Source organism: Colias philodice, chromosome 19 (assembly GCF_061535455.1).
Source record: "Colias philodice isolate Cphi_HAF_F1 chromosome 19, ilColPhil1 Martin Lab GWU primary, whole genome shotgun sequence".
NCBI lineage: Eukaryota > Metazoa > Arthropoda > Insecta > Lepidoptera > Pieridae > Colias > Colias philodice.
Window position 1 is genome coordinate 5,309,245 of NC_143104.1, and position 12,455 is coordinate 5,321,699.

The 12,455-nt window shown below is 31.1% G+C and overlaps 1 protein-coding gene across 1 annotated transcript in view; it reads left to right on the forward strand.

Moving 5' to 3' along the window:
* The first annotated feature begins 7,571 nt into the window (after positions 1-7,571).
* AdamTS-B (ADAM metallopeptidase with thrombospondin type 1 motif B) overlaps positions 7,572-12,455 on the forward strand; it is a 47,670-nt gene continuing 42,786 nt past the window's right edge. The window contains exon 1 of the mRNA XM_089707693.1: positions 7,572-7,989. The gene's annotated coding sequence lies outside the window, so the exon portion shown is untranslated. The remainder of the gene's footprint in view (positions 7,990-12,455) is intronic.

Genomic DNA, 12,455 nt, shown 5'->3' on the forward strand with positions numbered 1-12,455 from the left:
TGGTGCGAAGACCACGGACATTTTGGTAGTACATATCGAATTTTAAGTAAAAAAAATATAAAAACATTTTAAGTTAAGTTACTAACTAATGATATTAAGACTATCCCTGTTGCGTATTTGAAAGGCTTGACTGGATACGTCTTTGCGGACATAGATCTTGCCGTTCCTGACCCAAACGAACTTATAGTTTTTCTCGCGAGCTCTGATCCGGGCTGCTGCGTGAAGCGATTTATTAGTCGGTGTCAAGTGTTCTGATACAAAAACAGGGCTGGGTGCTCCGCCTATACCTAAATGATGAGAATTTAGTTTGGCATCAGAGTTATTTTTATTGAAATTTGACACAGCAGCAATAACTGCATCGCGGTGTTGTATATTACGCAGTTTTACTATAACAGAGCGAGGTCTTGAATCATCCTTATTCAATTTCTGGACACGAGTGACAAACAAGATATCTGCGGGAGCAATGGGGTTATCAACTGTCTTGACTAATTGGCCAATTGTATTCAGTAAATTTTCAGATTTATGTTCAGGAATGCCGTTTATTTCCAAGTTGTTTGTTTTTATTTAATAACAATTAAACCACATCGAATCAGACCCTGAAAAATGAAAGGGTTCTATTCCTGAGCATACTCAAGCGTAAGAGAAAAAAAAAGACTCGATTAGTAAAGTATTTCGGTCGCTATCGTGTTAACAAGAAAAAGGATCCGCACATACAGACACACGGACGTCCAAGACAGAACTTTTTTAAACTGTTTTTTAACTAGTTTAAATAACAAAAATGACATCAAAAATATCATGAACGTTAAAAATAGTGTTTTTTCTTAATATGTGTGTGTATGTATTATCTTACAAGTGCAATGTATGATACATAAAGACATTTTAAGTTTGAAAAATCAGATGTTTTGCGCGAAGTGACAGTAGTACCCACCTCAACGCTTCGCTTATGAGGCGTGCAAAAGTTTAACTACTAATAAATCTTTAACATCTAGCTTCTATCTAGGATGTTCTCTAGGTACGTACGTATAATTCAAATTTAACATTGCTTATGAGAGAGACTTTATGAAAATATAAATACTAGTCTTGTTATTGTTGTGATAGGTATGTTTTTAATAATTGACACAAATGTTCGTATGCGCTAATCATTTTGATGAATATGCCTTCTCATGATACGCAAGTGTCTAGGCTTATTGTCGACATGCCCATTTTCATTTGTTAATACATTGTGTCCTAGTTGATTAATCATTTGAATTTGAGAGGGATATTAAGGGCTTCAAATAGATATCGTTCACTTGTATATAATAGATTAATAGCCGTAATTATGATGCCTTTTGTACATGACTGAATCTTTATCTAAAAAAAACCATTCAGATGTCGCTAATTCATACTTGTATTTTTTTTATTAATGCAGTAAATTATGAAAACAATCGTTCTCTGAATATCAGTGAATTTTTTTGAGCTTTTTTCTGAGCGTATCTCTTTCTGAAGTCGATGCAAATATAGTTATCCTACTGATTTTCATCACAAGGAAAACTTGAAAGTCGATTGACATTCTGAACAACTTACAGTTTAATAGTTTAGTTTATTCATCTTACATTTTAATTTACGTATTCATACATATACTGAGACCATAGACAAGATATAAACAATTCTGTAAGCGCTTTTAAAATATTATTATTACCATTATGGAATTACATATATTATTGCTAATTTATATTATTATTTTAAGGCCATAAACGATATAAACGCATGATATCACAGCTCGCGAACCAATTGTAGCAATTATCAAGATTAACCTAATTGGCACTTTATAATATTGCACGCCGTGAAAGGATGTGCTGTTAATTCGTTTTAATTGAGATGAACGCTCAAAAATAACTTTTATATTATTCGTTATTTATATATTGACACTATTTGCCTTTTTCTTTCCTATTAAAAATAAAAATTATTAATCAAAGTCCATCGGCTACCGGCTCACCCAGGCTCATCCTGGGTAAAAAATGTACTCATTATGATCGAAAATAATGAAAATTTTATTCCGTAAAAGGCCTCTTAAAATGACTTGACAAATTTTTGCGTTAAATCTGTTCTCTTTATAAGAAGGAGGAAAGATCGGGTTTGTCTCCGGGAATAACCGTACATGATAAATTAAAATATATTAAAACAAAAATGAATATTGAATACAAGTTGTAAATGTGCCAGCAAGGAAGCTGTTCCCAAATAATGGCATGATTGGTGTATCCAGGCGAATTTTTATTATAGGTCGATGAAATCACTGGGTGAATGGCCGTGGCGAAATAGGTCGGTGGGACTACGCTGACATTGATTTGAATCATTTTGGAATACAAATGTTTACTCGTGAGAATTGTTGTGACGTTGTTGACTCTTCAAGGCAATCGAAATCACGTTGATTTATGGCGTAATTATAATTTGTAAGACGCAGCGCGAACTAGTTTGCGATAATGATCATAAGAAGTAACTAGGCATAAGTATTATTATAGAAGCGTATGTACAATGTACAAAGTCAGTTATTGTAATAAATTCATGAAGATTAAACATATTTTTCTGTATTTAACTTATTTAAAATGAATACATCAAACAGGTTTTATAAAATTAAGCTTAAGATTAATCATTTGCCAAGTGCATCAAATATATAAAAAGAGTGGAAAATCTTCCATTTATGCAGAGACTAGATTAAAATTTGTAAATTTGATACGCCAATAACTTATTTCTTCACCTACTGTTTCTGTTTTCTAAGAATTATAACTGCTTAGTGCTTATCCTTAATTTTAAATTAAGAAAAATACATTATAGTTTTTACAATCATATTTTATTACCATTTCCGTCTCTTATGCACAACTCCCGAGAATATTTTTATTGATATTCGGCCAACTGTGATTTCGGGGCCAATAGGTAAACGAAACGAAAGTAATAAAAATATTTTTATTTTAAAAGTATTAAATGGGAATGTGAATGGGATTGCATTTGGATATTCTGTAGAAAGATGTAATAGAGTATACCTATTTGAAATAATTTAATATTATGTCATAGTATGTAAGAAAATACCGGATGAAATAGAAAAGTAAACAAAATTTTAGTATAGAGTTTTATTTTCGCTGATACTCCACACATTTCTATGAATCCACAAACCATTCATTGCCAATTATTAGATGCAAGCTAGGGCAAGTCAGACTCGATGCGAGACATTTATTAGCAACATTGGAAGGCGCCCGTCAGTCCCCTTTTCTATTCGATCTTGTGAATTGTTTATAATAAATTATTTGTAGACATAAAAATTTAAAATACATTCGAAAAATATATTTCATCAGTTTACATTAGTAAAGTTTTGTTTCATAATATTTAATGTTTGGATTTTATTAGAATTACAATGTATGGAAAATAGCAAAAGCTAAGCGTAAATTTTGTAATCATACAATAAAATTAAAATTCAAAGACGAATTTTATTGCAAAAGTATCGAGGATTAGGCTTATTATACTTGCTAATAAAAAAATTATGGAATCTTTAATACACAATTTCGTAAGAGCGCTACTGTGTTTAGTAGATTTAAAAAAGCTTCTTTGAAAAAGCTACTCCAAATCAAAGATATAATTTTTTTTGACCTGTTAAAGTATTTAGACTTTATGATTTTAATGTTCAATATGATTAGTTTTCTTCTAAAAATTATATTGAATAATCGCCGTTAAAGTCCATTAAGCTTATATCTCTTCAAAATCCCGAATATGTATAAGTAAAATCGATTTTCATGTTTATCAAAATAGATTGCACCAAACATTATTCTCTTTAATTTTACACAAAATTATTCGGAACGTATTTGTAAATGACCTAGTATTGTTAGCTAATTATATTATTGGGTTTGTAAAGCGACGTCGTTGTCGGTTTATAAAAGTGGCGCCCGCCGCAGTTCAGCTGTAAATCATACTTTTGGCTCCGAGCCGGCCACTGAATATTTGCCGTACACCATAACCCATAACAACTACATAAACTGAAGAGGCATACTAATCTTCAATCCTTTTTTTGTCTTCTTTTAAAATTGTTTATGATTATTGTTTTCTGCTTCAAAGTAAATTTCAGCTATTGAAAGTATGTTATCTTTTTAAAAATAAAAGCTAGTATGCTTTTTTTTTATTTCAGATGTTTCAAATAAAAGCTTTATGAAGGAAGTCCATGTTTCTTATTAAATTTAAATTAAAAAAAAATCGTTTTATAGGAAAATTATAGTTAGGCGTTATATCAAATTGAAGTTTCGTAAAAGGAAATAGGTTACAATCATGTAATTGTAAAAACAAAAAAACACTCATGAAATGGATTGAGTATTATGAGAAAATAAAAGTTATTTCATTGTTATATTAAAATTACAACGATTTCACAAATAAAACACTCAACAACTAATGGCCTGACGAAGAAATGTGTTTGTTTTAGATTCTGACAGTAGCGCCGACCTATTATTAACTTCCAACACCAATAGATCACTTAAAGATGTCCAACTGAACAATTTTTATTAAGTTTCATAGACTGTCGCATATTGTTCTAACTTCTAATTTTTTATGAATTATCTACGAATTTCATTTAATAGCCTAATAGAAAAGTGCGTTTATTTGTATTTTCGCAAATATAAATAAATTGATACGTTTAATTAAAGATGCTTTCAAGTTTTGTGGTCTAAATTTATGTAGAGCTAATATAACAGGGCAATAAGGAAAGATTTCGTCATATGCATTATTAGTTATATTAGGATCGAACGATGAATATACATACCTGCAGTAAATATACTTATTGAGTTCACTTCCCTCCAATATACTACCGGATTCATGTGTACTTGGATAATTTATGGAACTTCGAATTAAAATTAACGAAATGAAACTAAGTAGTTCTGATTTGTTTTCGTTCTGCTTTGTGGTTTGATTTTATAGTAATGAATGCGTAGATACTAAATTTGCAAAAACTTTTGTCTGATATCAAAATTAATAGTTTAAAATTAATTTAATTTAAAGTTACGAGTTTTTATTGCCCGTTCTTTAGATACATGATTTCAAATGTGTATAAAATGCAAAAATATTTATACTCATGTTTTGATATTATTGACAACGTAAGTCGGATTAGTGCAGTAGAAATTGGATTCATTTCAAAAGTTTTACTAGTTCGATATAAGTCGATGTATTAAAAATTTAAGCTTGTATGGTCAGATGGGAAATATATTTCTGGACATGATGGCGTACCACTGGCTATCTTGTGGTTTGTTTGATGTTATATCAGGGTCGGCTATTACGGTCGATGGGATGTTATGATGGAACATCCGAATTATAAGGTTTTCATGATGTGCTGTTTATTTGTTATCTTTAATTTAATTACAGAACATTAAGAATAGTACAACTATTCCAATAGTTAACCTAAAACTCTAATATATGACATACATACCAGATTAAAATAATCATAAGATACTATAATAATATGTGCACTAAATAATATGTAGAGCAAATGTAGAGATACTATATAAGAATCCGCTATATTTGACTTCCTCGTATTCGATGGTGTTAACATAATTAAATTTTCTCGAGGCAATGTTTGGAAGGATAAGTCTGTTTATACATGAAATGTTGAAATGCACAATGACAAGCGGATGTGATCCGATCGGTTTTGAGATGTGATTGTATCTGACGACTTGCTGACAGATTTAATGGACCACACACAGATTTAAATTTAATAACCCGTAAAGGATATTTCTATGGAAATTATTCAAAGTTTCTCCCCTATTTCGTTTTCATAAATATTCACTGGTCATGTCAATTTGGTAAAACTAGGTTAACTGTAGAATATTGTTATTAACCTGCTTACATTAGAACACTTATAGAAAAGCGAATAAGAAACAGTTTTCAGGATTATACAGCAATATTTTCAACAACACATGAAATTATTATTTTTTCGTCAGCAATGACTGGATGATGATAAACCTTATTAAAGCACATATTATAGTACTTTGTTCAGTATGTTCAATTCATTACCTAATTTTAATTAGATGTTATCTCGTATTCTAAATAGTGCAAGCGAACAAGGTCTGCCTAGGTAATTATATATCACGTATGTAGGTAGAAAGCGAATACGTAGAAACATGGTGTTTATAACATACTAATGACTAACGAATGCTATATTAAACTTTATACATGACTAATTTATTTAAGGTACGATTATAGTAAAGACGATAATATTTGTAGACTGTATCATAAGGTATCATCTGAGTATATCTCTGTGATAATAATGTGATTGTTACGTCAGTTTCAAAGTTTTTAGAAATATTGCATGACTAGGTTCGTTTGATGATTATTTTATAGATAGTTTTCACATGCAGTTCTCAATTATATTGCTAATGGCTTAAATAAGGTTAATAAGTTGTGACTCTATGCAGTGGCTCCTGAATAAAATCCAAAATCCAAACATTATCATTTTAAAACAATTTCGAAAATCGCTCCATTTTTATGGGTACCCGCACTGAAAGAGTATATATGTATTTCATTTTGAATTATCGTAACATGCGTCAGTTGATCTGTTTTACTAAGAGTAAATAATGTATTATGCTATTCAAAGGCAGGGTTAACTAATGTTAAGTTTCGGGCCCTAATCCTAACAAATGGTGTCGATAAATTACTTGCGATCTGATTGGTGACATCATCGTCTGCTGCCCGACCTTCTAGTTAATAGCATCATACATTTTCATAGTACTACATTTAACGAGGGCGAAGTGTTTCAACAAATCTATTTTGGTAATTGGTTATGGAGTTGCTGAAAATTTTGTTTTACTTTATTGATACTTGCCGTTAATTGTTTAGTATTTTAAAGGTTTCAGTTTACTTCTACATAAACTAATGTATTTGTAATTGAAAAGATTGGCTAAAGCTACTTAAAATACTTTAGAATTGATCTTTCTGCAAAATTAGCTGGGGAATATTGTGGTTGTCTGAAATTGAAACTCTACAAATAATACTTATTAATTTAGGCATAAAAACATGGAAATGACACATAACTTTTCATGTTTATTATTAAACCTTTAAACTACCTAATCCAGGAAATAAATTCAAGACATATTATTAAACTCCTTAAACTCCACAGTTCCAAACCTTTATGTTATAATGTATACCATTATCCCGTGATTATCCCATTATTATGGGTATTGCTATATAGATTTAATAAAGCATATTTCATTTAGATAAATTATTTTGTTAATAATTCAACAAAGAAGTTCAAGTATATCAGACTAATTAATAAATGTGGGTGATGAAATAAAAGGCTATCGCACCAAAACAAAAAATAAAACCATATATTCTACAATAATTTTATTAAAACATTGTCTCGCCTCTACATTTTTTGTGCCTCTCTATGAATGAAAATTAAATTTGTAGAAAACCTGTTAAATGAATAAAATTCGCGCTACTATAAAATAGAGGCGCGCCTCGGAAAATTGTACTTGCATACTTTGTATAAAATATAAAAAATAGTAAAATTGTAGAGCGAGAGACGTGTGTCTGAGTCGCCGCAGCCGGTGGGCCGGTGGCGCGAGGCGCGAGCGGCGGCCGGCGAGACTCAGTGGTCCGTAAGTCGCCGCGCCGCGCGCTCTGCTCTGCGAGTCGCTACTCTACCCCGTCGCACTCGATCTCGCTCCGAACGCACTTACGATTTATTTAAAGCTGCACACCGCAACACCCCAGACATTGATTAATTCGAAAATCGAAACGAACATACTTATTTAATTTTTAAATTTCCTCAGTTACTAAGGAATCGAATTTCATATTATCAAACACGTGTTTATATATAGTTTGCGCGAACAGAACGCGGTATCGTCTGATCCACGTTTTTCACTGCGAGTGGATAAATTAGCAGCCGGATCGTCGCGTGAATTTCACTTTTTAGCGTCAACATCAAACATCGTCTCATCATGTCTGCTGGATCATGTATGGCAAAAAACTGGATGTATAAATCAAGTAAGTATACAAAAAAATTGTTGACTTAAATTGTTTTGAATTTATTATTGAATATGTAGCAAAAAGTTAATATTTCTAAAATAATTTATTATTCAGTAAAGTTATTGAAACTCTATGTAGCTTTGTAATTTTGTATTTAGGTACAAGAGTAAATTTTACGAAGGCGAATTAATATTATTAAAAACATTTGAATTACCTACCTTGTTTAACATTCTTTCTTTTTATTTAAAAAAATATATTATTGTATATGAAGATATTCATATTACTATTTTAACATAGAGCTAGTTATAAAAAAAAAATATCTACACATAAAAAAAAACTGTCATCGATCGTGACTTTTTTTAAATATTGAAATATTTAAAAAAAGTCACGATCGATGACAGTTTTTGTTCGTTTATACAGTAAGTAATTCACAAATCGAAGTGTACAGGAAAATTATTAAACTAATCTATAGAGGTAGAGTCAGTAGTTCAGTTTTATTACAGACTAATTTTACCGGCAAATGATATCAATAGTGTTTTATATTTAAATTTTGGTATATCTGACATCCGTGTCATGACAAAAACTCTACAAAAAATTAACTTGCTCTTTATGTAGATTCTACCTACTTAATCTACCAAACTACTTAGGTATGTTATGTTTGCATAAAATAATGATAAGTAGCACAATACAGATAATAATATCGTGTAACATTACATTTTATTTATAATTAAGAAGTAATAAAAATTGTAATGCATACTTCAGTAGGTAAACAATTTACTGGTTAAATTAATTTAAGTGGAGTTTCTGTACATAAAATGCTCATTAATTAATCGTATTGCGATTTTACATGCAAAACACTTTGTAAACAATACTGATTTATTGTACTAGGCTATCATTGGGGTTATTTCTTATAACAAATGTTCTTGACAATGTGAATTTTAAAACAAAGTTGTAGTAATAAAAAATAGTGAGTATAATTAAACATCGTTTGAAACGCTTGTTGTGGGTGAACGACTTGTGTTTCTATGATGCGCTAATTTTTGCTATTTGTACTTATGTCGTTATTTAGCAAGGTATAATTTCCACTAATAGTCCGCAGACCTTGTGGAGCCTTCTTGGGCAATAGTACATCAGAATAGGATATTTAAACGTGCAATCTTGAGTTCTAAAAATTAAACACTTAACAAATGTTAATGTTTTTTGTTAGTCATGCAATAAATAAGCCATTCCATCAATTTCGCGCCAGGCAATGCCATCAATATAGGCCATGAGATGTTAGCACAGCTCCGACCTCGTATATTATCCTAGCTATTCGTATCAATTAAAACGTCGTTGTTAATTTTCGCAGTACTTTCGAGGAGTATCAATTTCTTAGTCACCATAACAGTACCCCTCGATCTTAGTCTAGTCGTCCCATTATTTTTATTAATTAATCGGAATTTTTGAATTGTGTTGATCGGCTATCGTCCTAGATAATAATTAATAAATAAAGTTTATAAATATTAATACAATTTAATTTATTGATCATTTTATTAAAGCTCAGTAATAATGTAATCGAATCAAAATGAGAACTGACTTCAAATGACTAATTAATTATATCATTTACTTAGTAACATTTGCATGTTATAAGCTTACTCGGTTGTGGTAATCGTTACTTAAATTATCTTAACATAGTTGAAGACGCAATCTATTAGACTCTATTATATTATAATTTCTACATATTATAGGCTGCATTATGTATTCTGCAGTTATTGTATAAGTATATGTATTTTATTCACAGAAAAACACAAAGAATAACGTTATGAATTCTATTTTCGGTTAGTTCAGCTCTAGCAATAAAATTTATTACCCTTTTTTACCCCCGCATTATCTTCTTCAAGACTAAACTTAAAGCGAGCGATGAAATCTGGATTACGTCAACGAAATGGGTTAAATGGACTTGAGTAATAAAAGTAGCCCTCGCCGTGAACTGAAGCGTGGATCCGCGGCCCCACCGAAGGCCGTACAATACGAACGGAACAGTCTGTAAACACGGTATAATCTCACTTTCGTTTCATATCCGTTGGTAAGCGCTACGCTTCATTACGTTTGATACGTTATAATATGGTTAATATTCTGCCATAATTTATATAAACTGTCACGGTCATGAAACAGTCCGAATGGAATTCCTGTAAATATATCGTTGTTTATTAATTATATGTTCGAGCATTAATTTTTTTCATGTACTATCACGCATGATGTCACAAATCGTTTGAGTAGACCAAACATTTAAATTTTATAATTTATTCAAAATACAAACCTAAGATCAAAACTATTATCGTAATCGTAAAATATAATTTACATATAAAAATATATTTTTATGATCAATGAAATAACTTATGCCTAGAGAACAACTCGGACTTCGCATATATATATCAACTTAGAAACTTTCAAGTCGTAACGAGAAAGTACACATAATTTGCTAGCATTTAGACGCAGTTCTAGATACACTAATTTAGTAATACAACAGTTTTAATTGCTACAGCAGTTCTCTATATCGGTTTCCAATTAGAGCTTTTTCGCTTTAAAATCAGACCATCTAATTGTATTGGTGCTAACTGTCTAGAAATAGATATTGACGTTAGTAACACAGATAGTATGACTATTGGCTACTATCTGGGCTAAAATATCGGTAGGAATTGAAAAGAATCTTGAAGTGTTGAATATTTATAAAAACACAAGTGTAATCATTACTTCCTTTTGTAATTCTTTAGCAAACATAATGTTAACCTAAATGGAAAGGTTACTTTGACGTGACACGTTTTACAAATTAATGAGCATACATTACCTTTGCTAAATAAACAAGTGAAAATTTAAAAAACGTATTAATTAACTTTTTGCTATATCGAAAAGAAAATGACAATGATAATTTATAATTGACAAAGGAACTTGTTTCAAGAAATTGGATATAATAGTTATGGCGCCAGTAATGATCCCTTTGTACCGCATTGAATAGCAACGATAAGCGCGGTCGTTGATCGGGCTCGTGAACTTGGCCTTCGCGCTTACATCTTATTGTTAACATAACTATATTACCGTTCTAATAGAGTAAAGTGCTATTTTGCGTCAATGCGTACAATACTGCAATGTAATTTGTTTGTCAAGTATATTATATTATGTACAACGTAGGCGTGGTTGTCTCTTGCGTATTTCATTGGCAGAAGTTCGGCTTAGTAAAAATGTGTATTGACCTCAAAGTAAATTTCTCTAAAGTAATATACTTACGATATTGTTGTGACGGACACGTGTAAACTTTAAACCCACTAATAAAACCATTTACTTGCAAAGAAAGTCTGATTGGAAGTCATTTGAGTGATTTTTTTCTTCGGTATAATTATTTATATTTGAATAGAAAATTAATGTACCTACTTAAATACATGACGCCTTTGGCATAGAAACTAGGAAATATCGTGCCAATTCAAGAATTGTTTACGCAATATCGATGGTATTGAATACAATAACATTATACGTTTCTATCAAAATATTACATAAGCAAAGATTAATCTCAATTAAAAGTTATATTTAGATATTAAGGTAATCAAACAATATTTGACCCAACCTACGTCTAATCACAAACGATAAGAACAATGACGGTGCTGAACAAATATTTTATACTAGCGGTCCGCCCCGGCTTCGCCCGTGGTACATATTTACGTTTTCTCTACATAAAAACCATCCTCGTACTTCAAGGCATATAATAGAAAAGAATTATCGAAATCGGTTCAGCCGTTCACACGTGATGCCATGACAACGCGAAATGGGTGCAGACCCGCCGCCTTTTTATAGCTCCCGCCGCGAAGCGCGTCGAACGCGGCAACTGATACACAAAAATAATCCTTATGGCTGCATGATTCTGTATTCACGCGCGATGACTTATAGCGTATTTCATGTATAACTTTGGTGTTTCTACACCGATTTACATGATTCTTTTACTATAACCTGCCCAGGAGTATGAAGAATAATTGTGCCAAATTTGGTTAAAATCCGTCGTGTAGTTTTTGTTTCTATAACGAATATACAGACAGACAGACAGACAGACAGACAGACAGACAAAAATTTTACTGATTGCATTTTTGGCATCAGTAGCGATCCCTTATCACCCCTTCATAGTTTTTTTTTAAATATATTTCATGTACAGAATTGGCCTCTCTACAGATTTATTATAAGTATAGATTTAAATTAAAACGATGCGGCGCCGATACCGCAAGCTTGTTCATTGATGATATGGAATAATGCTAATTAAGCCTTTCGTTTAACATCTATTTATATTCAAATGAATAAATTTATACTCTGTTGTTACCTTTTATTTTTATTATGTCTGTATGATAACAGCAAAGAAAATTGTTGGTTGTTTCTTTCATATATAATATCTACTTGGGTACGTTCGTAATTTATTTCTCTTATGTGATCAGTTTTTGCAAAATTTTCTTTAGTATTCTATAAAC